Here is a 22956-nt window from a genome sequence, read left to right as displayed (position 1 = left end):
TTAAAACGTGTCAAAGATAATCAGAAGTTTCTTTTTCTAAAATTGAAGCAGTTCTTAGCATTGGCAAGAGAGGTTCCTAAAGCCTGAAGGTAACTTTACTTTTCTTCACTGGCAATTCTAACATGTTGGGTTAGCACCTGTATTTCAACGGCTAAATTACAAACAATAGTATGCCAATCGTAAATGTTGATCAACACTAATTTAGCAATCATGAAACGGAATCATTTTGGATAATATTGTCTAATTTCCTTTCATATCCAACGTTAAAACAACACTAAACATGCATCTCTTCAACAATGTGATATTCTTTTTGTAATTTGTAGGTGTACAATCTGCGGCGCTCGGCGGCTTTCGGAGAGAGAAGTGAAAAAGCTTACGGCACCTAGGATTCCCAGGCGGTCTTCCATCCAGGTACTAACCAGGCCCTGCTCTGCTTAGCTTCCGAGATCAGACGAGATCGGGCGGAACCAGAGAGGTATGGCCGTAAGCTGCTTTTTATCTTTTTCCTAATCCTTTATAATGCGTCAATGAATTATGACACGCCTGCCGTTGGCATCTTTGTGTGGGTTAAATAAGGGTATGCAAAGAAGGCTGTGACATCCCATGCCGAAAATTGGATGGACTAGAGAAGACCCGCCCAGGGGTCCCAGCCAATCGGTGAATGGCCATTGCAGTCCCCGCCACCTCAAATGGCCTGACGATAGTATGGACGTAAGCCACCTTTCATCTTCTTCCTATTGCATCTCTTCTACAATGTGAATTTTTTTTTACAATTGTGCAGGTGTACAATTTACGGCGCTGGGCGGCTTTCAGAGAGAGAAGTGAAAAAGCTTACGGCACCTGGGATTCCCAGGCGGTCTTCCATCCAGGTACTAACCAGGCCCTGCTCTGCTTAGCTTCCGAGATCAGACGAGATCGGGCGGAACCAGAGAGGTATGGCCGTAAGCTGCTTTTCATCTTTTTCCTAATCCTTTAAAACGTGTCAAAGATAATCAGAAGTTTCTTTTTCTAAAATTGAAGCAGTTCTTAGCATTGGCAAGAGAGGTTCCTAAAGCCTGAAGGTAACTTTACTTTTCTTCACTGGCAATTCTAACATGTTGGGTTAGCACCTGTATTTCAACGGCTAAATTACAAACAATAGTATGCCAATCGTAAATGTTGATCAACACTAATTTAGCAATCATGAAACGGAATCATTTTGGATAATATTGTCTAATTTCCTTTCATATCCAACGTTAAAACAACACTAAACATGCATCTCTTCAACAATGTGATATTCTTTTTGTAATTTGTAGGTGTACAATCTGCGGCGCTGGGCGGCTTTCGGAGAGAGAAGTGAAAAAGCTTACGGCACCTGGGATTCCCAGGCGGTCTTCCATCCAGGTACTAACCAGGCCCTGCACTGCTTAGCTTCCGAGATCAGACGAGATCGGGCGGAACCAGAGAGGTATGGCCGTAAGCTGCTTTTTATCTTTTTCCTAATCCTTTATAATGCGTCAATGAATTATGACACGCCTGCCGTTGGCATCTTTGTGTGGGTTAAATAAGGGTATGCAAAGAAGGCTGTGACATCCCATGCCGAAAATTGGATGGACTAGAGAAGACCCGCCCAGGGGTCCCAGCCAATCGGTGAATGGCCATTGCAGTCCCCGCCACCTCAAATGGCCTGACGATGGTATGGACGTAAGCCACCTTTCATCTTCTTCCTATTGCATCTCTTCTACAATGTGACATTTTTTTTACAATTGTGTAGGTGTACAATCTGCGGCGCTGGGCGGCTTTCAGAGAGAGAAGTGAAAAAGCTTACGGCACCTGGGATTCCCAGGCGGTCTTCCATCCAGGTACTAACCAGGCCCTGCTCTGCTTAGCTTCCGAGATCAGACGAGATCGGGCGGAACCAGAGAGGTATGGCCGTAAGCTGCTTTTCATCTTTTTCCTAATCCTTTAAAACGTGTCAAAGATAATCAGAAGTTTCTTTTTCTAAAATTGAAGCAGTTCTTAGCATTGGCAAGAGAGGTTCCTAAAGCCTGAAGGTAACTTTACTTTTCTTCACTGGCAATTCTAACATGTTGGGTTAGCACCTGTATTTCAACGGCTAAATTACAAACAATAGTATGCCAATCGTAAATGTTGATCAACACTAATTTAGCAATCATGAAACGGAATCATTTTGGATAATATTGTCTAATTTCCTTTCATATCCAACGTTAAAACAACACTAAACATGCATCTCTTCAACAATGTGATATTCTTTTTGTAATTTGTAGGTGTACAATCTGCGGCGCTCGGCGGCTTTCGGAGAGAGAAGTGAAAAAGCTTACGGCACCTGGGATTCCCAGGCGGTCTTCCATCCAGGTACTAACCAGGCCCTGCTCTGCTTAGCTTCCGAGATCAGACGAGATCGGGCGGAACCAGAGAGGTATGGCCGTAAGCTGCTTTTTATCTTTTTCCTAATCCTTTATAATGCGTCAATGAATTATGACACGCCTGCCGTTGGCATCTTTGTGTGGGTTAAATAAGGGTATGCAAAGAAGGCTGTGACATCCCATGCCGAAAATTGGATGGACTAGAGAAGACCCGCCCAGGGGTCCCAGCCAATCGGTGAATGGCCATTGCAGTCCCCGCCACCTCAAATGGCCTGACGATGGTATGGACGTAAGCCACCTTTCATCTTCTTCCTATTGCATCTCTTCTACAATGTGACATTTTTTTTACAATTGTGTAGGTGTACAATCTACGGCGCTGGGCGGCTTTCAGAGAGAGAAGTGAAAAAGCTTACGGCACCTGGGATTCCCAGGCGGTCTTCCATCCAGGTACTAACCAGGCCCTGCTCTGCTTAGCTTCCGAGATCAGACGAGATCGGGCGGAACCAGAGAGGTATGGCCGTAAGCTGCTTTTCATCTTTTTCCTAATCCTTTAAAACGTGTCAAAGATAATCAGAAGTTTCTTTTTCTAAAATTGAAGCAGTTCTTAGCATTGGCAAGAGAGGTTCCTAAAGCCTGAAGGTAACTTTACTTTTCTTCACTGGCAATTCTAACATGTTGGGTTAGCACCTGTATTTCAACGGCTAAATTACAAACAATAGTATGCCAATCGTAAATGTTGATCAACACTAATTTAGCAATCATGAAACGGAATCATTTTGGATAATATTGTCTAATTTCCTTTCATATCCAACGTTAAAACAACACTAAACATGCATCTCTTCAACAATGTGATATTCTTTTTGTAATTTGTAGGTGTACAATCTGCGGCGCTCGGCGGCTTTCGGAGAGAGAAGTGAAAAAGCTTACGGCACCTGGGATTCCCAGGCGGTCTTCCATCCAGGTACTAACCAGGCCCTGCTCTGCTTAGCTTCCGAGATCAGACGAGATCGGGCGGAACCAGAGAGGTATGGCCGTAAGCTGCTTTTTATCTTTTTCCTAATCCTTTATAATGCGTCAATGAATTATGACACGCCTGCCGTTGGCATCTTTGTGTGGGTTAAATAAGGGTATGCAAAGAAGGCTGTGACATCCCATGCCGAAAATTGGATGGACTAGAGAAGACCCGCCCAGGGGTCCCAGCCAATCGGTGAATGGCCATTGCAGTCCCCGCCACCTCAAATGGCCTGACGATGGTATGGACGTAAGCCACCTTTCATCTTCTTCCTATTGCATCTCTTCTACAATGTGACATTTTTTTTACAATTGTGTAGGTGTACAATCTACGGCGCTGGGCGGCTTTCAGAGAGAGAAGTGAAAAAGCTTACGGCACCTGGGATTCCCAGGCGGTCTTCCATCCAGGTACTAACCAGGCCCTGCTCTGCTTAGCTTCCGAGATCAGACGAGATCGGGCGGAACCAGAGAGGTATGGCCGTAAGCTGCTTTTCATCTTTTTCCTAATCCTTTAAAACGTGTCAAAGATAATCAGAAGTTTCTTTTTCTAAAATTGAAGCAGTTCTTAGCATTGGCAAGAGAGGTTCCTAAAGCCTGAAGGTAACTTTACTTTTCTTCACTGGCAATTCTAACATGTTGGGTTAGCACCTGTATTTCAACGGCTAAATTACAAACAATAGTATGCCAATCGTAAATGTTGATCAACACTAATTTAGCAATCATGAAACGGAATCATTTTGGATAATATTGTCTAATTTCCTTTCATATCCAACGTTAAAACAACACTAAACATGCATCTCTTCAACAATGTGATATTCTTTTTGTAATTTGTAGGTGTACAATCTGCGGCGCTCGGCGGCTTTCGGAGAGAGAAGTGAAAAAGCTTACGGCACCTGGGATTCCCAGGCGGTCTTCCATCCAGGTACTAACCAGGCCCTGCTCTGCTTAGCTTCCGAGATCAGACGAGATCGGGCGGAACCAGAGAGGTATGGCCGTAAGCTGCTTTTTATCTTTTTCCTAATCCTTTATAATGCGTCAATGAATTATGACACGCCTGCCGTTGGCATCTTTGTGTGGGTTAAATAAGGGTATGCAAAGAAGGCTGTGACATCCCATGCCGAAAATTGGATGGACTAGAGAAGACCCGCCCAGGGGTCCCAGCCAATCGGTGAATGGCCATTGCAGTCCCCGCCACCTCAAATGGCCTGACGATGGTATGGACGTAAGCCACCTTTCATCTTCTTCCTATTGCATCTCTTCTACAATGTGAAATTTTTTTTACAATTGTGTAGGTGTACAATCTACGGCGCTGGGCGGCTTTCAGAGAGAGAAGTGAAAAAGCTTACGGCACATGGGATTCCCAGGCGGTCTTCCATCCAGGTACTAACCAGGCCCTGCTCTGCTTAGCTTCCGAGATCAGACGAGATCGGGCGGAACCAGAGAGGTATGGCCGTAAGCTGCTTTTCATCTTTTTCCTAATCCTTTAAAACGTGTCAAAGATAATCAGAAGTTTCTTTTTCTAAAATTGAAGCAGTTCTTAGCATTGGCAAGAGAGGTTCCTAAAGCCTGAAGGTAACTTTACTTTTCTTCACTGGCAATTCTAACATGTTGGGTTAGCACCTGTATTTCAACGGCTAAATTACAAACAATAGTATGCCAATCGTAAATGTTGATCAACACTAATTTAGCAATCATGAAACGGAATCATTTTGGATAATATTGTCTAATTTCCTTTCATATCCAACGTTAAAACAACACTAAACATGCATCTCTTCAACAATGTGATATTCTTTTTGTAATTTGTAGGTGTACAATCTGCGGCGCTCGGCGGCTTTCGGAGAGAGAAGTGAAAAAGCTTACGGCACCTGGGATTCCCAGGCGGCCTTCCATCCAGGTACTAACCAGGCCCTGCTCTGCTTAGCTTCCGAGATCAGACGAGATCGGGCGGAACCAGAGAGGTATGGCCGTAAGCTGCTTTTTATCTTTTTCCTAATCCTTTATAATGCGTCAATGAATTATGACACGCCTGCCGTTGGCATCTTTGTGTGGGTTAAATAAGGGTATGCAAAGAAGGCTGTGACATCCCATGCCGAAAATTGGATGGACTAGAGAAGACCCGCCCAGGGGTCCCAGCCAATCGGTGAATGGCCATTGCAGTCCCCGCCACCTCAAATGGCCTGACGATGGTATGGACGTAAGCCACCTTTCATCTTCTTCCTATTGCATCTCTTCTACAATGTGACATTTTTTTTACAATTGTGTAGGTGTACAATCTACGGCGCTGGGCGGCTTTCAGAGAGAGAAGTGAAAAAGCTTACGGCACCTGGGATTCCCAGGCGGTCTTCCATCCAGGTACTAACCAGGCCCTGCTCTGCTTAGCTTCCGAGATCAGACGAGATCGGGCGGAACCAGAGAGGTATGGCCGTAAGCTGCTTTTCATCTTTTTCCTAATCCTTTAAAACGTGTCAAAGATAATCAGAAGTTTCTTTTTCTAAAATTGAAGCAGTTCTTAGCATTGGCAAGAGAGGTTCCTAAAGCCTGAAGGTAACTTTACTTTTCTTCACTGGCAATTCTAACATGTTGGGTTAGCACCTGTATTTCAACGGCTAAATTACAAACAATAGTATGCCAATCGTAAATGTTGATCAACACTAATTTAGCAATCATGAAACGGAATCATTTTGGATAATATTGTCTAATTTCCTTTCATATCCAACGTTAAAACAACACTAAACATGCATCTCTTCAACAATGTGATATTCTTTTTGTAATTTGTAGGTGTACAATCTGCGGCGCTGGGCGGCTTTCGGAGAGAGAAGTGAAAAAGCTTACGGCACCTGGGATTCCCAGGCGGTCTTCCATCCAGGTACTAACCAGGCCCTGCACTGCTTAGCTTCCGAGATCAGACGAGATCGGGCGGAACCAGAGAGGTATGGCCGTAAGCTGCTTTTTATCTTTTTCCTAATCCTTTATAATGCGTCAATGAATTATGACACGCCTGCCGTTGGCATCTTTGTGTGGGTTAAATAAGGGTATGCAAAGAAGGCTGTGACATCCCATGCCGAAAATTGGATGGACTAGAGAAGACCCGCCCAGGGGTCCCAGCCAATCGGTGAATGGCCATTGCAGTCCCCGCCACCTCAAATGGCCTGACGATGGTATGGACGTAAGCCACCTTTCATCTTCTTCCTATTGCATCTCTTCTACAATGTGACATTTTTTTTACAATTGTGTAGGTGTACAATCTGCGGCGCTGGGCGGCTTTCAGAGAGAGAAGTGAAAAAGCTTACGGCACCTGGGATTCCCAGGCGGTCTTCCATCCAGGTACTAACCAGGCCCTGCTCTGCTTAGCTTCCGAGATCAGACGAGATCGGGCGGAACCAGAGAGGTATGGCCGTAAGCTGCTTTTCATCTTTTTCCTAATCCTTTAAAACGTGTCAAAGATAATCAGAAGTTTCTTTTTCTAAAATTGAAGCAGTTCTTAGCATTGGCAAGAGAGGTTCCTAAAGCCTGAAGGTAACTTTACTTTTCTTCACTGGCAATTCTAACATGTTGGGTTAGCACCTGTATTTCAACGGCTAAATTACAAACAATAGTATGCCAATCGTAAATGTTGATCAACACTAATTTAGCAATCATGAAACGGAATCATTTTGGATAATATTGTCTAATTTCCTTTCATATCCAACGTTAAAACAACACTAAACATGCATCTCTTCAACAATGTGATATTCTTTTTGTAATTTGTAGGTGTACAATCTGCGGCGCTCGGCGGCTTTCGGAGAGAGAAGTGAAAAAGCTTACGGCACCTGGGATTCCCAGGCGGTCTTCCATCCAGGTACTAACCAGGCCCTGCTCTGCTTAGCTTCCGAGATCAGACGAGATCGGGCGGAACCAGAGAGGTATGGCCGTAAGCTGCTTTTTATCTTTTTCCTAATCCTTTATAATGCGTCAATGAATTATGACACGCCTGCCGTTGGCATCTTTGTGTGGGTTAAATAAGGGTATGCAAAGAAGGCTGTGACATCCCATGCCGAAAATTGGATGGACTAGAGAAGACCCGCCCAGGGGTCCCAGCCAATCGGTGAATGGCCATTGCAGTCCCCGCCACCTCAAATGGCCTGACGATGGTATGGACGTAAGCCACCTTTCATCTTCTTCCTATTGCATCTCTTCTACAATGTGACATTTTTTTTACAATTGTGTAGGTGTACAATCTACGGCGCTGGGCGGCTTTCAGAGAGAGAAGTGAAAAAGCTTACGGCACCTGGGATTCCCAGGCGGTCTTCCATCCAGGTACTAACCAGGCCCTGCTCTGCTTAGCTTCCGAGATCAGACGAGATCGGGCGGAACCAGAGAGGTATGGCCGTAAGCTGCTTTTCATCTTTTTCCTAATCCTTTAAAACGTGTCAAAGATAATCAGAAGTTTCTTTTTCTAAAATTGAAGCAGTTCTTAGCATTGGCAAGAGAGGTTCCTAAAGCCTGAAGGTAACTTTACTTTTCTTCACTGGCAATTCTAACATGTTGGGTTAGCACCTGTATTTCAACGGCTAAATTACAAACAATAGTATGCCAATCGTAAATGTTGATCAACACTAATTTAGCAATCATGAAACGGAATCATTTTGGATAATATTGTCTAATTTCCTTTCATATCCAACGTTAAAACAACACTAAACATGCATCTCTTCAACAATGTGATATTCTTTTTGTAATTTGTAGGTGTACAATCTGCGGCGCTCGGCGGCTTTCGGAGAGAGAAGTGAAAAAGCTTACGGCACCTGGGATTCCCAGGCGGTCTTCCATCCAGGTACTAACCAGGCCCTGCTCTGCTTAGCTTCCGAGATCAGACGAGATCGGGCGGAACCAGAGAGGTATGGCCGTAAGCTGCTTTTTATCTTTTTCCTAATCCTTTATAATGCGTCAATGAATTATGACACGCCTGCCGTTGGCATCTTTGTGTGGGTTAAATAAGGGTATGCAAAGAAGGCTGTGACATCCCATGCCGAAAATTGGATGGACTAGAGAAGACCCGCCCAGGGGTCCCAGCCAATCGGTGAATGGCCATTGCAGTCCCCGCCACCTCAAATGGCCTGACGATGGTATGGACGTAAGCCACCTTTCATCTTCTTCCTATTGCATCTCTTCTACAATGTGACATTTTTTTTACAATTGTGTAGGTGTACAATCTACGGCGCTGGGCGGCTTTCAGAGAGAGAAGTGAAAAAGCTTACGGCACCTGGGATTCCCAGGCGGTCTTCCATCCAGGTACTAACCAGGCCCTGCTCTGCTTAGCTTCCGAGATCAGACGAGATCGGGCGGAACCAGAGAGGTATGGCCGTAAGCTGCTTTTCATCTTTTTCCTAATCCTTTAAAACGTGTCAAAGATAATCAGAAGTTTCTTTTTCTAAAATTGAAGCAGTTCTTAGCATTGGCAAGAGAGGTTCCTAAAGCCTGAAGGTAACTTTACTTTTCTTCACTGGCAATTCTAACATGTTGGGTTAGCACCTGTATTTCAACGGCTAAATTACAAACAATAGTATGCCAATCGTAAATGTTGATCAACACTAATTTAGCAATCATGAAACGGAATCATTTTGGATAATATTGTCTAATTTCCTTTCATATCCAACGTTAAAACAACACTAAACATGCATCTCTTCAACAATGTGATATTCTTTTTGTAATTTGTAGGTGTACAATCTGCGGCGCTCGGCGGCTTTCGGAGAGAGAAGTGAAAAAGCTTACGGCACCTGGGATTCCCAGGCGGTCTTCCATCCAGGTACTAACCAGGCCCTGCTCTGCTTAGCTTCCGAGATCAGACGAGATCGGGCGGAACCAGAGAGGTATGGCCGTAAGCTGCTTTTTATCTTTTTCCTAATCCTTTATAATGCGTCAATGAATTATGACACGCCTGCCGTTGGCATCTTTGTGTGGGTTAAATAAGGGTATGCAAAGAAGGCTGTGACATCCCATGCCGAAAATTGGATGGACTAGAGAAGACCCGCCCAGGGGTCCCAGCCAATCGGTGAATGGCCATTGCAGTCCCCGCCACCTCAAATGGCCTGACGATGGTATGGACGTAAGCCACATTTCATCTTCTTCCTATTGCATCTCTTCTACAATGTGAAATTTTTTTTACAATTGTGTAGGTGTACAATCTACGGCGCTGGGCGGCTTTCAGAGAGAGAAGTGAAAAAGCTTACGGCACATGGGATTCCCAGGCGGTCTTCCATCCAGGTACTAACCAGGCCCTGCTCTGCTTAGCTTCCGAGATCAGACGAGATCGGGCGGAACCAGAGAGGTATGGCCGTAAGCTGCTTTTCATCTTTTTCCTAATCCTTTAAAACGTGTCAAAGATAATCAGAAGTTTCTTTTTCTAAAATTGAAGCAGTTCTTAGCATTGGCAAGAGAGGTTCCTAAAGCCTGAAGGTAACTTTACTTTTCTTCACTGGCAATTCTAACATGTTGGGTTAGCACCTGTATTTCAACGGCTAAATTACAAACAATAGTATGCCAATCGTAAATGTTGATCAACACTAATTTAGCAATCATGAAACGGAATCATTTTGGATAATATTGTCTAATTTCCTTTCATATCCAACGTTAAAACAACACTAAACATGCATCTCTTCAACAATGTGATATTCTTTTTGTAATTTGTAGGTGTACAATCTGCGGCGCTCGGCGGCTTTCGGAGAGAGAAGTGAAAAAGCTTACGGCACCTGGGATTCCCAGGCGGCCTTCCATCCAGGTACTAACCAGGCCCTGCTCTGCTTAGCTTCCGAGATCAGACGAGATCGGGCGGAACCAGAGAGGTATGGCCGTAAGCTGCTTTTTATCTTTTTCCTAATCCTTTATAATGCGTCAATGAATTATGACACGCCTGCCGTTGGCATCTTTGTGTGGGTTAAATAAGGGTATGCAAAGAAGGCTGTGACATCCCATGCCGAAAATTGGATGGACTAGAGAAGACCCGCCCAGGGGTCCCAGCCAATCGGTGAATGGCCATTGCAGTCCCCGCCACCTCAAATGGCCTGACGATGGTATGGACGTAAGCCACCTTTCATCTTCTTCCTATTGCATCTCTTCTACAATGTGACATTTTTTTTACAATTGTGTAGGTGTACAATCTACGGCGCTGGGCGGCTTTCAGAGAGAGAAGTGAAAAAGCTTACGGCACCTGGGATTCCCAGGCGGTCTTCCATCCAGGTACTAACCAGGCCCTGCTCTGCTTAGCTTCCGAGATCAGACGAGATCGGGCGGAACCAGAGAGGTATGGCCGTAAGCTGCTTTTCATCTTTTTCCTAATCCTTTAAAACGTGTCAAAGATAATCAGAAGTTTCTTTTTCTAAAATTGAAGCAGTTCTTAGCATTGGCAAGAGAGGTTCCTAAAGCCTGAAGGTAACTTTACTTTTCTTCACTGGCAATTCTAACATGTTGGGTTAGCACCTGTATTTCAACGGCTAAATTACAAACAATAGTATGCCAATCGTAAATGTTGATCAACACTAATTTAGCAATCATGAAACGGAATCATTTTGGATAATATTGTCTAATTTCCTTTAATATCCAACGTTAAAACAGGTGTACAATCTGCGGCGCTCGGCGGCTTTCGGAGAGAGAAGTGAAAAAGCTTACGGCACCTGGGATTCCCAGGCGGTCTTCCATCCAGGTACTAACCAGGCCCTGCTCTGCTTAGCTTCCGAGATCAGACGAGATCGGGCGGAACCAGAGAGGTATGGCCGTAAGCTGCTTTTCATCTTTTTCCTAATCCTTTAAAACGTGTCAAAGATAATCAGAAGTTTCTTTTTCTAAAATTGAAGCAGTTCTTAGCATTGGCAAGAGAGGTTCCTAAAGCCTGAAGGTAACTTTACTTTTCTTCACTGGCAATTCTAACATGTTGGGTTAGCACCTGTATTTCAACGGCTAAATTACAAACAATAGTATGCCAATCGTAAATGTTGATCAACACTAATTTAGCAATCATGAAACGGAATCATTTTGGATAATATTGTCTAATTTCCTTTCATATCCAACGTTAAAACAACACTAAACATGCATCTCTTCAACAATGTGATATTCTTTTTGTAATTTGTAGGTGTACAATCTGCGGCGCTGGGCGGCTTTCGGAGAGAGAAGTGAAAAAGCTTACGGCACCTGGGATTCCCAGGCGGTCTTCCATCCAGGTACTAACCAGGCCCTGCACTGCTTAGCTTCCGAGATCAGACGAGATCAGGCGGAACCAGAGAGGTATGGCCGTAAGCTGCTTTTTATCTTTTTCCTAATCCTTTATAATGCGTCAATGAATTATGACACGCCTGCCGTTGGCATCTTTGTGTGGGTTAAATAAGGGTATGCAAAGAAGGCTGTGACATCCCATGCCGAAAATTGGATGGACTAGAGAAGACCCGCCCAGGGGTCCCAGCCAATCGGTGAATGGCCATTGCAGTCCCCGCCACCTCAAATGGCCTGACGATGGTATGGACGTAAGCCACCTTTCATCTTCTTCCTATTGCATCTCTTCTACAATGTGACATTTTTTTTTCAATTGTGTAGGTGTACAATCTACGGAGCTGGGCGGCTTTCAGAGAGAGAAGTGAAAAAGCTTACGGCACCTGGGATTCCCAGGCGGTCTTCCATCCAGGTACTAACCAGGCCCTGCTCTGCTTAGCTTCCGAGATCAGACGAGATCGGGCGGAACCAGAGAGGTATGGCCGTAAGCTGCTTTTCATCTTTTTCCTAATCCTTTAAAACGTGTCAAAGATAATCAGAAGTTTCTTTTTCTAAAATTGAAGCAGTTCTTAGCATTGGCAAGAGAGGTTCCTAAAGCCTGAAGGTAACTTTACTTTTCTTCACTGGCAATTCTAACATGTTGGGTTAGCACCTGTATTTCAACGGCTAAATTACAAACAATAGTATGCCAATCGTAAATGTTGATCAACACTAATTTAGCAATCATGAAACGGAATCATTTTGGATAATATTGTCTAATTTCCTTTCATATCCAACGTTAAAACAACACTAAACATGCATCTCTTCAACAATGTGATATTCTTTTTGTAATTTGTAGGTGTACAATCTGCGGCGCTCGGCGGCTTTCGGAGAGAGAAGTGAAAAAGCTTACGGCACCTAGGATTCCCAGGCGGTCTTCCATCCAGGTACTAACCAGGCCCTGCTCTGCTTAGCTTCCGAGATCAGACGAGATCGGGCGGAACCAGAGAGGTATGGCCGTAAGCTGCTTTTTATCTTTTTCCTAATCCTTTATAATGCGTCAATGAATTATGACACGCCTGCCGTTGGCATCTTTGTGTGGGTTAAATAAGGGTATGCAAAGAAGGCTGTGACATCCCATGCCGAAAATTGGATGGACTAGAGAAGACCCGCCCAGGGGTCCCAGCCAATCGGTGAATGGCCATTGCAGTCCCCGCCACCTCAAATGGCCTGACGATGGTATGGACGTAAGCCACCTTTCATCTTCTTCCTATTGCATCTCTTCTACAATGTGACATTTTTTTTTCAATTGTGTAGGTGTACAATCTACGGAGCTGGGCGGCTTTCAGAGAGAGAAGTGAAAAAGCTTACGGCACCTGGGATTCCCAGGCGGTCTTCCATCCAGGTACTAACCAGGCCCTGCTCTGCTTAGCTTCCGAGATCAGACGAGATCGGGCGGAACCAGAGAGGTATGGCCGTAAGCTGCTTTTCATCTTTTTCCTAATCCTTTAAAACGTGTCAAAGATAATCAGAAGTTTCTTTTTCTAAAATTGAAGCAGTTCTTAGCATTGGCAAGAGAGGTTCCTAAAGCCTGAAGGTAACTTTACTTTTCTTCACTGGCAATTCTAACATGTTGGGTTAGCACCTGTATTTCAACGGCTAAATTACAAACAATAGTATGCCAATCGTAAATGTTGATCAACACTAATTTAGCAATCATGAAACGGAATCATTTTGGATAATATTGTCTAATTTCCTTTCATATCCAACGTTAAAACAACACTAAACATGCATCTCTTCAACAATGTGATATTCTTTTTGTAATTTGTAGGTGTACAATCTGCGGCGCTCGGCGGCTTTCGGAGAGAGAAGTGAAAAAGCTTACGGCACCTAGGATTCCCAGGCGGTCTTCCATCCAGGTACTAACCAGGCCCTGCTCTGCTTAGCTTCCGAGATCAGACGAGATCGGGCGGAACCAGAGAGGTATGGCCGTAAGCTGCTTTTTATCTTTTTCCTAATCCTTTATAATGCGTCAATGAATTATGACACGCCTGCCGTTGGCATCTTTGTGTGGGTTAAATAAGGGTATGCAAAGAAGGCTGTGACATCCCATGCCGAAAATTGGATGGACTAGAGAAGACCCGCCCAGGGGTCCCAGCCAATCGGTGAATGGCCATTGCAGTCCCCGCCACCTCAAATGGCCTGACGATAGTATGGACGTAAGCCACCTTTCATCTTCTTCCTATTGCATCTCTTCTACAATGTGAATTTTTTTTTACAATTGTGCAGGTGTACAATTTACGGCGCTGGGCGGCTTTCAGAGAGAGAAGTGAAAAAGCTTACGGCACCTGGGATTCCCAGGCGGTCTTCCATCCAGGTACTAACCAGGCCCTGCTCTGCTTAGCTTCCGAGATCAGACGAGATCGGGCGGAACCAGAGAGGTATGGCCGTAAGCTGCTTTTCATCTTTTTCCTAATCCTTTAAAACGTGTCAAAGATAATCAGAAGTTTCTTTTTCTAAAATTGAAGCAGTTCTTAGCATTGGCAAGAGAGGTTCCTAAAGCCTGAAGGTAACTTTACTTTTCTTCACTGGCAATTCTAACATGTTGGGTTAGCACCTGTATTTCAACGGCTAAATTACAAACAATAGTATGCCAATCGTAAATGTTGATCAACACTAATTTAGCAATCATGAAACGGAATCATTTTGGATAATATTGTCTAATTTCCTTTCATATCCAACGTTAAAACAACACTAAACATGCATCTCTTCAACAATGTGATATTCTTTTTGTAATTTGTAGGTGTACAATCTGCGGCGCTGGGCGGCTTTCGGAGAGAGAAGTGAAAAAGCTTACGGCACCTGGGATTCCCAGGCGGTCTTCCATCCAGGTACTAACCAGGCCCTGCACTGCTTAGCTTCCGAGATCAGACGAGATCGGGCGGAACCAGAGAGGTATGGCCGTAAGCTGCTTTTTATCTTTTTCCTAATCCTTTATAATGCGTCAATGAATTATGACACGCCTGCCGTTGGCATCTTTGTGTGGGTTAAATAAGGGTATGCAAAGAAGGCTGTGACATCCCATGCCGAAAATTGGATGGACTAGAGAAGACCCGCCCAGGGGTCCCAGCCAATCGGTGAATGGCCATTGCAGTCCCCGCCACCTCAAATGGCCTGACGATGGTATGGACGTAAGCCACCTTTCATCTTCTTCCTATTGCATCTCTTCTACAATGTGACATTTTTTTTACAATTGTGTAGGTGTACAATCTGCGGCGCTGGGCGGCTTTCAGAGAGAGAAGTGAAAAAGCTTACGGCACCTGGGATTCCCAGGCGGTCTTCCATCCAGGTACTAACCAGGCCCTGCTCTGCTTAGCTTCCGAGATCAGACGAGATCGGGCGGAACCAGAGAGGTATGGCCGTAAGCTGCTTTTCATCTTTTTCCTAATCCTTTAAAACGTGTCAAAGATAATCAGAAGTTTCTTTTTCTAAAATTGAAGCAGTTCTTAGCATTGGCAAGAGAGGTTCCTAAAGCCTGAAGGTAACTTTACTTTTCTTCACTGGCAATTCTAACATGTTGGGTTAGCACCTGTATTTCAACGGCTAAATTACAAACAATAGTATGCCAATCGTAAATGTTGATCAACACTAATTTAGCAATCATGAAACGGAATCATTTTGGATAATATTGTCTAATTTCCTTTCATATCCAACGTTAAAACAACACTAAACATGCATCTCTTCAACAATGTGATATTCTTTTTGTAATTTGTAGGTGTACAATCTGCGGCGCTCGGCGGCTTTCGGAGAGAGAAGTGAAAAAGCTTACGGCACCTGGGATTCCCAGGCGGTCTTCCATCCAGGTACTAACCAGGCCCTGCTCTGCTTAGCTTCCGAGATCAGACGAGATCGGGCGGAACCAGAGAGGTATGGCCGTAAGCTGCTTTTTATCTTTTTCCTAATCCTTTATAATGCGTCAATGAATTATGACACGCCTGCCGTTGGCATCTTTGTGTGGGTTAAATAAGGGTATGCAAAGAAGGCTGTGACATCCCATGCCGAAAATTGGATGGACTAGAGAAGACCCGCCCAGGGGTCCCAGCCAATCGGTGAATGGCCATTGCAGTCCCCGCCACCTCAAATGGCCTGACGATGGTATGGACGTAAGCCACCTTTCATCTTCTTCCTATTGCATCTCTTCTACAATGTGACATTTTTTTTACAATTGTGTAGGTGTACAATCTACGGCGCTGGGCGGCTTTCAGAGAGAGAAGTGAAAAAGCTTACGGCACCTGGGATTCCCAGGCGGTCTTCCATCCAGGTACTAACCAGGCCCTGCTCTGCTTAGCTTCCGAGATCAGACGAGATCGGGCGGAACCAGAGAGGTATGGCCGTAAGCTGCTTTTCATCTTTTTCCTAATCCTTTAAAACGTGTCAAAGATAATCAGAAGTTTCTTTTTCTAAAATTGAAGCAGTTCTTAGCATTGGCAAGAGAGGTTCCTAAAGCCTGAAGGTAACTTTACTTTTCTTCACTGGCAATTCTAACATGTTGGGTTAGCACCTGTATTTCAACGGCTAAATTACAAACAATAGTATGCCAATCGTAAATGTTGATCAACACTAATTTAGCAATCATGAAACGGAATCATTTTGGATAATATTGTCTAATTTCCTTTCATATCCAACGTTAAAACAACACTAAACATGCATCTCTTCAACAATGTGATATTCTTTTTGTAATTTGTAGGTGTACAATCTGCGGCGCTCGGCGGCTTTCGGAGAGAGAAGTGAAAAAGCTTACGGCACCTGGGATTCCCAGGCGGTCTTCCATCCAGGTACTAACCAGGCCCTGCTCTGCTTAGCTTCCGAGATCAGACGAGATCGGGCGGAACCAGAGAGGTATGGCCGTAAGCTGCTTTTTATCTTTTTCCTAATCCTTTATAATGCGTCAATGAATTATGACACGCCTGCCGTTGGCATCTTTGTGTGGGTTAAATAAGGGTATGCAAAGAAGGCTGTGACATCCCATGCCGAAAATTGGATGGACTAGAGAAGACCCGCCCAGGGGTCCCAGCCAATCGGTGAATGGCCATTGCAGTCCCCGCCACCTCAAATGGCCTGACGATGGTATGGACGTAAGCCACCTTTCATCTTCTTCCTATTGCATCTCTTCTACAATGTGACATTTTTTTTACAATTGTGTAGGTGTACAATCTACGGCGCTGGGCGGCTTTCAGAGAGAGAAGTGAAAAAGCTTACGGCACCTGGGATTCCCAGGCGGTCTTCCATCCAGGTACTAACCAGGCCCTGCTCTGCTTAGCTTCCGAGATCAGACGAGATCGGGCGGAACCAGAGAGGTATGGCCGTAAGCTGCTTTTCATCTTTTTCCTAATCCTTTAAAACGTGTCAAAGATAATCAGAAGTTTCTTTTTCTAAAATTGAAGCAGTTCTTAGCATTGGCAAGAGAGGTTCCTAAAGCCTGAAGGTAACTTTACTTTTCTTCACTGGCAATTCTAACATGTTGGGTTAGCACCTGTATTTCAACGGCTAAATTACAAACAATAGTATGCCAATCGTAAATGTTGATCAACACTAATTTAGCAATCATGAAACGGAATCATTTTGGATAATATTGTCTAATTTCCTTTCATATCCAACGTTAAAACAACACTAAACATGCATCTCTTCAACAATGTGATATTCTTTTTGTAATTTGTAGGTGTACAATCTGCGGCGCTCGGCGGCTTTCGGAGAGAGAAGTGAAAAAGCTTACGGCACCTGGGATTCCCAGGCGGTCTTCCATCCAGGTACTAACCAGGCCCTGCTCTGCTTAGCTTCCGAGATCAGACGAGATCGGGCGGAACCAGAGAGGTATGGCCGTAAGCTGCTTTTTATCTTTTTCCTAATCCTTTATAATGCGTCAATGAATTATGACACGCCTGCCGTTGGCATCTTTGTGTGGGTTAAATAAGGGTATGCAAAGAAGGCTGTGACATCCCATGCCGAAAATTGGATGGACTAGAGAAGACCCGCCCAGGGGTCCCAGCCAATCGGTGAATGGCCATTGCAGTCCCCGCCACCTCAAATGGCCTGACGATGGTATGGACGTAAGCCACCTTTCATCTTCTTCCTATTGCATCTCTTCTACAATGTGAAATTTTTTTTACAATTGTGTAGGTGTACAATCTACGGCGCTGGGCGGCTTTCAGAGAGAGAAGTGAAAAAGCTTACGGCACATGGGATTCCCAGGCGGTCTTCCATCCAGGTACTAACCAGGCCCTGCTCTGCTTAGCTTCCGAGATCAGACGAGATCGGGCGGAACCAGAGAGGTATGGCCGTAAGCTGCTTTTCATCTTTTTCCTAATCCTTTAAAACGTGTCAAAGATAATCAGAAGTTTCTTTTTCTAAAATTGAAGCAGTTCTTAGCATTGGCAAGAGAGGTTCCTAAAGCCTGAAGGTAACTTTACTTTTCTTCACTGGCAATTCTAACATGTTGGGTTAGCACCTGTATTTCAACGGCTAAATTACAAACAATAGTATGCCAATCGTAAATGTTGATCAACACTAATTTAGCAATCATGAAACGGAATCATTTTGGATAATATTGTCTAATTTCCTTTCATATCCAACGTTAAAACAACACTAAACATGCATCTCTTCAACAATGTGATATTCTTTTTGTAATTTGTAGGTGTACAATCTGCGGCGCTCGGCGGCTTTCGGAGAGAGAAGTGAAAAAGCTTACGGCACCTGGGATTCCCAGGCGGCCTTCCATCCAGGTACTAACCAGGCCCTGCTCTGCTTAGCTTCCGAGATCAGACGAGATCGGGCGGAACCAGAGAGGTATGGCCGTAAGCTGCTTTTTATCTTTTTCCTAATCCTTTATAATGCGTCAATGAATTATGACACGCCTGCCGTTGGCATCTTTGTGTGGGTTAAATAAGGGTATGCAAAGAAGGCTGTGACATCCCATGCCGAAAATTGGATGGACTAGAGAAGACCCGCCCAGGGGTCCCAGCCAATCGGTGAATGGCCATTGCAGTCCCCGCCACCTCAAATGGCCTGACGATGGTATGGACGTAAGCCACCTTTCATCTTCTTCCTATTGCATCTCTTCTACAATGTGACATTTTTTTTACAATTGTGTAGGTGTACAATCTACGGCGCTGGGCGGCTTTCAGAGAGAGAAGTGAAAAAGCTTACGGCACCTGGGATTCCCAGGCGGTCTTCCATCCAGGTACTAACCAGGCCCTGCTCTGCTTAGCTTCCGAGATCAGACGAGATCGGGCGGAACCAGAGAGGTATGGCCGTAAGCTGCTTTTCATCTTTTTCCTAATCCTTTAAAACGTGTCAAAGATAATCAGAAGTTTCTTTTTCTAAAATTGAAGCAGTTCTTAGCATTGGCAAGAGAGGTTCCTAAAGCCTGAAGGTAACTTTACTTTTCTTCACTGGCAATTCTAACATGTTGGGTTAGCACCTGTATTTCAACGGCTAAATTACAAACAATAGTATGCCAATCGTAAATGTTGATCAACACTAATTTAGCAATCATGAAACGGAATCATTTTGGATAATATTGTCTAATTTCCTTTAATATCCAACGTTAAAACAGGTGTACAATCTGCGGCGCTCGGCGGCTTTCGGAGAGAGAAGTGAAAAAGCTTACGGCACCTGGGATTCCCAGGCGGTCTTCCATCCAGGTACTAACCAGGCCCTGCTCTGCTTAGCTTCCGAGATCAGACGAGATCGGGCGGAACCAGAGAGGTATGGCCGTAAGCTGCTTTTCATCTTTTTCCTAATCCTTTAAAACGTGTCAAAGATAATCAGAAGTTTCTTTTTCTAAAATTGAAGCAGTTCTTAGCATTGGCAAGAGAGGTTCCTAAAGCCTGAAGGTAACTTTACTTTTCTTCACTGGCAATTCTAACATGTTGGGTTAGCACCTGTATTTCAACGGCTAAATTACAAACAATAGTATGCCAATCGTAAATGTTGATCAACACTAATTTAGCAATCATGAAACGGAATCATTTTGGATAATATTGTCTAATTTCCTTTCATATCCAACGTTAAAACAACACTAAACATGCATCTCTTCAACAATGTGATATTCTTTTTGTAATTTGTAGGTGTACAATCTGCGGCGCTGGGCGGCTTTCGGAGAGAGAAGTGAAAAAGCTTACGGCACCTGGGATTCCCAGGCGGTCTTCCATCCAGGTACTAACCAGGCCCTGCACTGCTTAGCTTCCGAGATCAGACGAGATCAGGCGGAACCAGAGAGGTATGGCCGTAAGCTGCTTTTTATCTTTTTCCTAATCCTTTATAATGCGTCAATGAATTATGACACGCCTGCCGTTGGCATCTTTGTGTGGGTTAAATAAGGGTATGCAAAGAAGGCTGTGACATCCCATGCCGAAAATTGGATGGACTAGAGAAGACCCGCCCAGGGGTCCCAGCCAATCGGTGAATGGCCATTGCAGTCCCCGCCACCTCAAATGGCCTGACGATGGTATGGACGTAAGCCACCTTTCATCTTCTTCCTATTGCATCTCTTCTACAATGTGACATTTTTTTTTCAATTGTGTAGGTGTACAATCTACGGAGCTGGGCGGCTTTCAGAGAGAGAAGTGAAAAAGCTTACGGCACCTGGGATTCCCAGGCGGTCTTCCATCCAGGTACTAACCAGGCCCTGCTCTGCTTAGCTTCCGAGATCAGACGAGATCGGGCGGAACCAGAGAGGTATGGCCGTAAGCTGCTTTTCATCTTTTTCCTAATCCTTTAAAACGTGTCAAAGATAATCAGAAGTTTCTTTTTCTAAAATTGAAGCAGTTCTTAGCATTGGCAAGAGAGGTTCCTAAAGCCTGAAGGTAACTTTACTTTTCTTCACTGGCAATTCTAACATGTTGGGTTAGCACCTGTATTTCAACGGCTAAATTACAAACAATAGTATGCCAATCGTAAATGTTGATCAACACTAATTTAGCAATCATGAAACGGAATCATTTTGGATAATATTGTCTAATTTCCTTTCATATCCAACGTTAAAACAACACTAAACATGCATCTCTTCAACAATGTGATATTCTTTTTGTAATTTGTAGGTGTACAATCTGCGGCGCTCGGCGGCTTTCGGAGAGAGAAGTGAAAAAGCTTACGGCACCTAGGATTCCCAGGCGGTCTTCCATCCAGGTACTAACCAGGCCCTGCTCTGCTTAGCTTCCGAGATCAGACGAGATCGGGCGGAACCAGAGAGGTATGGCCGTAAGCTGCTTTTTATCTTTTTCCTAATCCTTTATAATGCGTCAATGAATTATGACACGCCTGCCGTTGGCATCTTTGTGTGGGTTAAATAAGGGTATGCAAAGAAGGCTGTGACATCCCATGCCGAAAATTGGATGGACTAGAGAAGACCCGCCCAGGGGTCCCAGCCAATCGGTGAATGGCCATTGCAGTCCCCGCCACCTCAAATGGCCTGACGATAGTATGGACGTAAGCCACCTTTCATCTTCTTCCTATTGCATCTCTTCTACAATGTGAATTTTTTTTTACAATTGTGCAGGTGTACAATTTACGGCGCTGGGCGGCTTTCAGAGAGAGAAGTGAAAAAGCTTACGGCACCTGGGATTCCCAGGCGGTCTTCCATCCAGGTACTAACCAGGCCCTGCTCTGCTTAGCTTCCGAGATCAGACGAGATCGGGCGGAACCAGAGAGGTATGGCCGTAAGCTGCTTTTCATCTTTTTCCTAATCCTTTAAAACGTGTCAAAGATAATCAGAAGTTTCTTTTTCTAAAATTGAAGCAGTTCTTAGCATTGGCAAGAGAGGTTCCTAAAGCCTGAAGGTAACTTTACTTTTCTTCACTGGCAATTCTAACATGTTGGGTTAGCACCTGTATTTCAACGGCTAAATTACAAACAATAGTATGCCAATCGTAAATGTTGATCAACACTAATTTAGCAATCATGAAACGGAATCATTTTGGATAATATTGTCTAATTTCCTTTCATATCCAACGTTAAAACAACACTAAACATGCATCTCTTCAACAATGTGATATTCTTTTTGTAATTTGTAGGTGTACAATCTGCGGCGCTGGGCGGCTTTCGGAGAGAGAAGTGAAAAAGCTTACGGCACCTGGGATTCCCAGGCGGTCTTCCATCCAGGTACTAACCAGGCCCTGCACTGCTTAGCTTCCGAGATCAGACGAGATCGGGCGGAACCAGAGAGGTATGGCCGTAAGCTGCTTTTTATCTTTTTCCTAATCCTTTATAATGCGTCAATGAATTATGACACGCCTGCCGTTGGCATCTTTGTGTGGGTTAAATAAGGGTATGCAAAGAAGGCTGTGACATCCCATGCCGAAAATTGGATGGACTAGAGAAGACCCGCCCAGGGGTCCCAGCCAATCGGTGAATGGCCATTGCAGTCCCCGCCACCTCAAATGGCCTGACGATGGTATGGACGTAAGCCACCTTTCATCTTCTTCCTATTGCATCTCTTCTACAATGTGACATTTTTTTTACAATTGTGTAGGTGTACAATCTGCGGCGCTGGGCGGCTTTCAGAGAGAGAAGTGAAAAAGCTTACGGCACCTGGGATTCCCAGGCGGTCTTCCATCCAGGTACTAACCAGGCCCTGCTCTGCTTAGCTTCCGAGATCAGACGAGATCGGGCGGAACCAGAGAGGTATGGCCGTAAGCTGCTTTTCATCTTTTTCCTAATCCTTTAAAACGTGTCAAAGATAATCAGAAGTTTCTTTTTCTAAAATTGAAGCAGTTCTTAGCATTGGCAAGAGAGGTTCCTAAAGCCTGAAGGTAACTTTACTTTTCTTCACTGGCAATTCTAACATGTTGGGTTAGCACCTGTATTTCAACGGCTAAATTACAAACAATAGTATGCCAATCGTAAATGTTGATCAACACTAATTTAGCAATCATGAAACGGAATCATTTTGGATAATATTGTCTAATTTCCTTTCATATCCAACGTTAAAACAACACTAAACATGCATCTCTTCAACAATGTGATATTCTTTTTGTAATTTGTAGGTGTACAATCTGCGGCGCTCGGCGGCTTTCGGAGAGAGAAGTGAAAAAGCTTACGGCACCTGGGATTCCCAGGCGGTCTTCCATCCAGGTACTAACCAGGCCCTGCTCTGCTTAGCTTCCGAGATCAGACGAGATCGGGCGGAACCAGAGAGGTATGGCCGTAAGCTGCTTTTTATCTTTTTCCTAATCCTTTATAATGCGTCAATGAATTATGACACGCCTGCCGTTGGCATCTTTGTGTGGGTTAAATAAGGGTATGCAAAGAAGGCTGTGACATCCCATGCCGAAAATTGGATGGACTAGAGAAGACCCGCCCAGGGGTC

The 22956-nt window shown here is 44.4% G+C and overlaps 47 non-coding genes across 47 annotated transcripts; all 47 read right to left on the bottom strand.

Annotated features, from left to right (window-relative positions):
* Positions 1-370: 370 nt before the first annotated feature.
* LOC134104935 (5S ribosomal RNA) lies at positions 371-489 on the bottom strand. Its single transcript, XR_009942304.1, has one exon. It is a non-coding gene; the product is annotated as a 5S ribosomal RNA (ribosomal RNA).
* A 339-nt stretch (positions 490-828) lies between these two features.
* LOC134104316 (5S ribosomal RNA) lies at positions 829-947 on the bottom strand. Its single transcript, XR_009941752.1, has one exon. It is a non-coding gene; the product is annotated as a 5S ribosomal RNA (ribosomal RNA).
* A 395-nt stretch (positions 948-1342) lies between these two features.
* Positions 1343-1461, bottom strand: LOC134104894 (5S ribosomal RNA). Its single transcript, XR_009942267.1, has one exon. It is a non-coding gene; the product is annotated as a 5S ribosomal RNA (ribosomal RNA).
* A 339-nt stretch (positions 1462-1800) lies between these two features.
* On the bottom strand, positions 1801-1919 carry LOC134104304 (5S ribosomal RNA). Its single transcript, XR_009941741.1, has one exon. It is a non-coding gene; the product is annotated as a 5S ribosomal RNA (ribosomal RNA).
* Positions 1920-2314: 395 nt separating this feature from the next.
* Positions 2315-2433, bottom strand: LOC134104293 (5S ribosomal RNA). Its single transcript, XR_009941730.1, has one exon. It is a non-coding gene; the product is annotated as a 5S ribosomal RNA (ribosomal RNA).
* Positions 2434-2772: 339 nt separating this feature from the next.
* LOC134104281 (5S ribosomal RNA) lies at positions 2773-2891 on the bottom strand. The gene has a single exon (XR_009941719.1). It is a non-coding gene; the product is annotated as a 5S ribosomal RNA (ribosomal RNA).
* Positions 2892-3286: 395 nt separating this feature from the next.
* LOC134104269 (5S ribosomal RNA) lies at positions 3287-3405 on the bottom strand. The gene has a single exon (XR_009941708.1). It is a non-coding gene; the product is annotated as a 5S ribosomal RNA (ribosomal RNA).
* A 339-nt stretch (positions 3406-3744) lies between these two features.
* LOC134104257 (5S ribosomal RNA) lies at positions 3745-3863 on the bottom strand. The gene has a single exon (XR_009941697.1). It is a non-coding gene; the product is annotated as a 5S ribosomal RNA (ribosomal RNA).
* A 395-nt stretch (positions 3864-4258) lies between these two features.
* LOC134104245 (5S ribosomal RNA) lies at positions 4259-4377 on the bottom strand. Its single transcript, XR_009941686.1, has one exon. It is a non-coding gene; the product is annotated as a 5S ribosomal RNA (ribosomal RNA).
* A 339-nt stretch (positions 4378-4716) lies between these two features.
* On the bottom strand, positions 4717-4835 carry LOC134104975 (5S ribosomal RNA). The gene has a single exon (XR_009942340.1). It is a non-coding gene; the product is annotated as a 5S ribosomal RNA (ribosomal RNA).
* Positions 4836-5230: 395 nt separating this feature from the next.
* Positions 5231-5349, bottom strand: LOC134104922 (5S ribosomal RNA). Its single transcript, XR_009942292.1, has one exon. It is a non-coding gene; the product is annotated as a 5S ribosomal RNA (ribosomal RNA).
* Positions 5350-5688: 339 nt separating this feature from the next.
* Positions 5689-5807, bottom strand: LOC134104232 (5S ribosomal RNA). The gene has a single exon (XR_009941674.1). It is a non-coding gene; the product is annotated as a 5S ribosomal RNA (ribosomal RNA).
* A 395-nt stretch (positions 5808-6202) lies between these two features.
* On the bottom strand, positions 6203-6321 carry LOC134104893 (5S ribosomal RNA). The gene has a single exon (XR_009942266.1). It is a non-coding gene; the product is annotated as a 5S ribosomal RNA (ribosomal RNA).
* A 339-nt stretch (positions 6322-6660) lies between these two features.
* On the bottom strand, positions 6661-6779 carry LOC134104220 (5S ribosomal RNA). Its single transcript, XR_009941663.1, has one exon. It is a non-coding gene; the product is annotated as a 5S ribosomal RNA (ribosomal RNA).
* Positions 6780-7174: 395 nt separating this feature from the next.
* On the bottom strand, positions 7175-7293 carry LOC134104210 (5S ribosomal RNA). The gene has a single exon (XR_009941655.1). It is a non-coding gene; the product is annotated as a 5S ribosomal RNA (ribosomal RNA).
* Positions 7294-7632: 339 nt separating this feature from the next.
* On the bottom strand, positions 7633-7751 carry LOC134104198 (5S ribosomal RNA). The gene has a single exon (XR_009941644.1). It is a non-coding gene; the product is annotated as a 5S ribosomal RNA (ribosomal RNA).
* A 395-nt stretch (positions 7752-8146) lies between these two features.
* LOC134104186 (5S ribosomal RNA) lies at positions 8147-8265 on the bottom strand. Its single transcript, XR_009941633.1, has one exon. It is a non-coding gene; the product is annotated as a 5S ribosomal RNA (ribosomal RNA).
* Positions 8266-8604: 339 nt separating this feature from the next.
* LOC134105071 (5S ribosomal RNA) lies at positions 8605-8723 on the bottom strand. The gene has a single exon (XR_009942423.1). It is a non-coding gene; the product is annotated as a 5S ribosomal RNA (ribosomal RNA).
* A 395-nt stretch (positions 8724-9118) lies between these two features.
* Positions 9119-9237, bottom strand: LOC134105059 (5S ribosomal RNA). Its single transcript, XR_009942412.1, has one exon. It is a non-coding gene; the product is annotated as a 5S ribosomal RNA (ribosomal RNA).
* A 339-nt stretch (positions 9238-9576) lies between these two features.
* Positions 9577-9695, bottom strand: LOC134104974 (5S ribosomal RNA). The gene has a single exon (XR_009942339.1). It is a non-coding gene; the product is annotated as a 5S ribosomal RNA (ribosomal RNA).
* A 395-nt stretch (positions 9696-10090) lies between these two features.
* LOC134104921 (5S ribosomal RNA) lies at positions 10091-10209 on the bottom strand. Its single transcript, XR_009942291.1, has one exon. It is a non-coding gene; the product is annotated as a 5S ribosomal RNA (ribosomal RNA).
* Positions 10210-10548: 339 nt separating this feature from the next.
* Positions 10549-10667, bottom strand: LOC134105046 (5S ribosomal RNA). Its single transcript, XR_009942401.1, has one exon. It is a non-coding gene; the product is annotated as a 5S ribosomal RNA (ribosomal RNA).
* Positions 10668-11011: 344 nt separating this feature from the next.
* Positions 11012-11130, bottom strand: LOC134105034 (5S ribosomal RNA). The gene has a single exon (XR_009942390.1). It is a non-coding gene; the product is annotated as a 5S ribosomal RNA (ribosomal RNA).
* Positions 11131-11525: 395 nt separating this feature from the next.
* LOC134104956 (5S ribosomal RNA) lies at positions 11526-11644 on the bottom strand. The gene has a single exon (XR_009942323.1). It is a non-coding gene; the product is annotated as a 5S ribosomal RNA (ribosomal RNA).
* A 339-nt stretch (positions 11645-11983) lies between these two features.
* On the bottom strand, positions 11984-12102 carry LOC134105025 (5S ribosomal RNA). The gene has a single exon (XR_009942384.1). It is a non-coding gene; the product is annotated as a 5S ribosomal RNA (ribosomal RNA).
* A 395-nt stretch (positions 12103-12497) lies between these two features.
* On the bottom strand, positions 12498-12616 carry LOC134104934 (5S ribosomal RNA). The gene has a single exon (XR_009942303.1). It is a non-coding gene; the product is annotated as a 5S ribosomal RNA (ribosomal RNA).
* A 339-nt stretch (positions 12617-12955) lies between these two features.
* Positions 12956-13074, bottom strand: LOC134105012 (5S ribosomal RNA). The gene has a single exon (XR_009942375.1). It is a non-coding gene; the product is annotated as a 5S ribosomal RNA (ribosomal RNA).
* A 395-nt stretch (positions 13075-13469) lies between these two features.
* LOC134104933 (5S ribosomal RNA) lies at positions 13470-13588 on the bottom strand. Its single transcript, XR_009942302.1, has one exon. It is a non-coding gene; the product is annotated as a 5S ribosomal RNA (ribosomal RNA).
* A 339-nt stretch (positions 13589-13927) lies between these two features.
* Positions 13928-14046, bottom strand: LOC134105000 (5S ribosomal RNA). Its single transcript, XR_009942364.1, has one exon. It is a non-coding gene; the product is annotated as a 5S ribosomal RNA (ribosomal RNA).
* A 395-nt stretch (positions 14047-14441) lies between these two features.
* LOC134104892 (5S ribosomal RNA) lies at positions 14442-14560 on the bottom strand. The gene has a single exon (XR_009942265.1). It is a non-coding gene; the product is annotated as a 5S ribosomal RNA (ribosomal RNA).
* A 339-nt stretch (positions 14561-14899) lies between these two features.
* Positions 14900-15018, bottom strand: LOC134104989 (5S ribosomal RNA). Its single transcript, XR_009942353.1, has one exon. It is a non-coding gene; the product is annotated as a 5S ribosomal RNA (ribosomal RNA).
* Positions 15019-15413: 395 nt separating this feature from the next.
* On the bottom strand, positions 15414-15532 carry LOC134104977 (5S ribosomal RNA). The gene has a single exon (XR_009942342.1). It is a non-coding gene; the product is annotated as a 5S ribosomal RNA (ribosomal RNA).
* Positions 15533-15871: 339 nt separating this feature from the next.
* LOC134104965 (5S ribosomal RNA) lies at positions 15872-15990 on the bottom strand. Its single transcript, XR_009942331.1, has one exon. It is a non-coding gene; the product is annotated as a 5S ribosomal RNA (ribosomal RNA).
* A 395-nt stretch (positions 15991-16385) lies between these two features.
* Positions 16386-16504, bottom strand: LOC134104953 (5S ribosomal RNA). The gene has a single exon (XR_009942320.1). It is a non-coding gene; the product is annotated as a 5S ribosomal RNA (ribosomal RNA).
* Positions 16505-16843: 339 nt separating this feature from the next.
* On the bottom strand, positions 16844-16962 carry LOC134104941 (5S ribosomal RNA). Its single transcript, XR_009942309.1, has one exon. It is a non-coding gene; the product is annotated as a 5S ribosomal RNA (ribosomal RNA).
* A 395-nt stretch (positions 16963-17357) lies between these two features.
* On the bottom strand, positions 17358-17476 carry LOC134104929 (5S ribosomal RNA). The gene has a single exon (XR_009942298.1). It is a non-coding gene; the product is annotated as a 5S ribosomal RNA (ribosomal RNA).
* Positions 17477-17815: 339 nt separating this feature from the next.
* LOC134104973 (5S ribosomal RNA) lies at positions 17816-17934 on the bottom strand. Its single transcript, XR_009942338.1, has one exon. It is a non-coding gene; the product is annotated as a 5S ribosomal RNA (ribosomal RNA).
* A 395-nt stretch (positions 17935-18329) lies between these two features.
* Positions 18330-18448, bottom strand: LOC134104920 (5S ribosomal RNA). The gene has a single exon (XR_009942290.1). It is a non-coding gene; the product is annotated as a 5S ribosomal RNA (ribosomal RNA).
* A 339-nt stretch (positions 18449-18787) lies between these two features.
* LOC134104916 (5S ribosomal RNA) lies at positions 18788-18906 on the bottom strand. Its single transcript, XR_009942287.1, has one exon. It is a non-coding gene; the product is annotated as a 5S ribosomal RNA (ribosomal RNA).
* A 344-nt stretch (positions 18907-19250) lies between these two features.
* On the bottom strand, positions 19251-19369 carry LOC134104904 (5S ribosomal RNA). The gene has a single exon (XR_009942276.1). It is a non-coding gene; the product is annotated as a 5S ribosomal RNA (ribosomal RNA).
* A 395-nt stretch (positions 19370-19764) lies between these two features.
* LOC134104955 (5S ribosomal RNA) lies at positions 19765-19883 on the bottom strand. Its single transcript, XR_009942322.1, has one exon. It is a non-coding gene; the product is annotated as a 5S ribosomal RNA (ribosomal RNA).
* Positions 19884-20222: 339 nt separating this feature from the next.
* Positions 20223-20341, bottom strand: LOC134104891 (5S ribosomal RNA). The gene has a single exon (XR_009942264.1). It is a non-coding gene; the product is annotated as a 5S ribosomal RNA (ribosomal RNA).
* Positions 20342-20736: 395 nt separating this feature from the next.
* On the bottom strand, positions 20737-20855 carry LOC134104932 (5S ribosomal RNA). Its single transcript, XR_009942301.1, has one exon. It is a non-coding gene; the product is annotated as a 5S ribosomal RNA (ribosomal RNA).
* Positions 20856-21194: 339 nt separating this feature from the next.
* LOC134104879 (5S ribosomal RNA) lies at positions 21195-21313 on the bottom strand. The gene has a single exon (XR_009942253.1). It is a non-coding gene; the product is annotated as a 5S ribosomal RNA (ribosomal RNA).
* A 395-nt stretch (positions 21314-21708) lies between these two features.
* Positions 21709-21827, bottom strand: LOC134104890 (5S ribosomal RNA). Its single transcript, XR_009942263.1, has one exon. It is a non-coding gene; the product is annotated as a 5S ribosomal RNA (ribosomal RNA).
* Positions 21828-22166: 339 nt separating this feature from the next.
* Positions 22167-22285, bottom strand: LOC134104867 (5S ribosomal RNA). Its single transcript, XR_009942242.1, has one exon. It is a non-coding gene; the product is annotated as a 5S ribosomal RNA (ribosomal RNA).
* A 395-nt stretch (positions 22286-22680) lies between these two features.
* LOC134104855 (5S ribosomal RNA) lies at positions 22681-22799 on the bottom strand. The gene has a single exon (XR_009942231.1). It is a non-coding gene; the product is annotated as a 5S ribosomal RNA (ribosomal RNA).
* Positions 22800-22956: the final 157 nt, after the last annotated feature.

Source organism: Pungitius pungitius, chromosome 14, assembly GCF_949316345.1.
Source record: "Pungitius pungitius chromosome 14, fPunPun2.1, whole genome shotgun sequence".
NCBI classification, from domain to species: Eukaryota; Metazoa; Chordata; class Actinopteri; order Perciformes; family Gasterosteidae; genus Pungitius; species Pungitius pungitius.
Note: the sequence above shows the minus strand (reverse complement) of the source record. Positions and strands in the feature narration are given on the sequence as shown.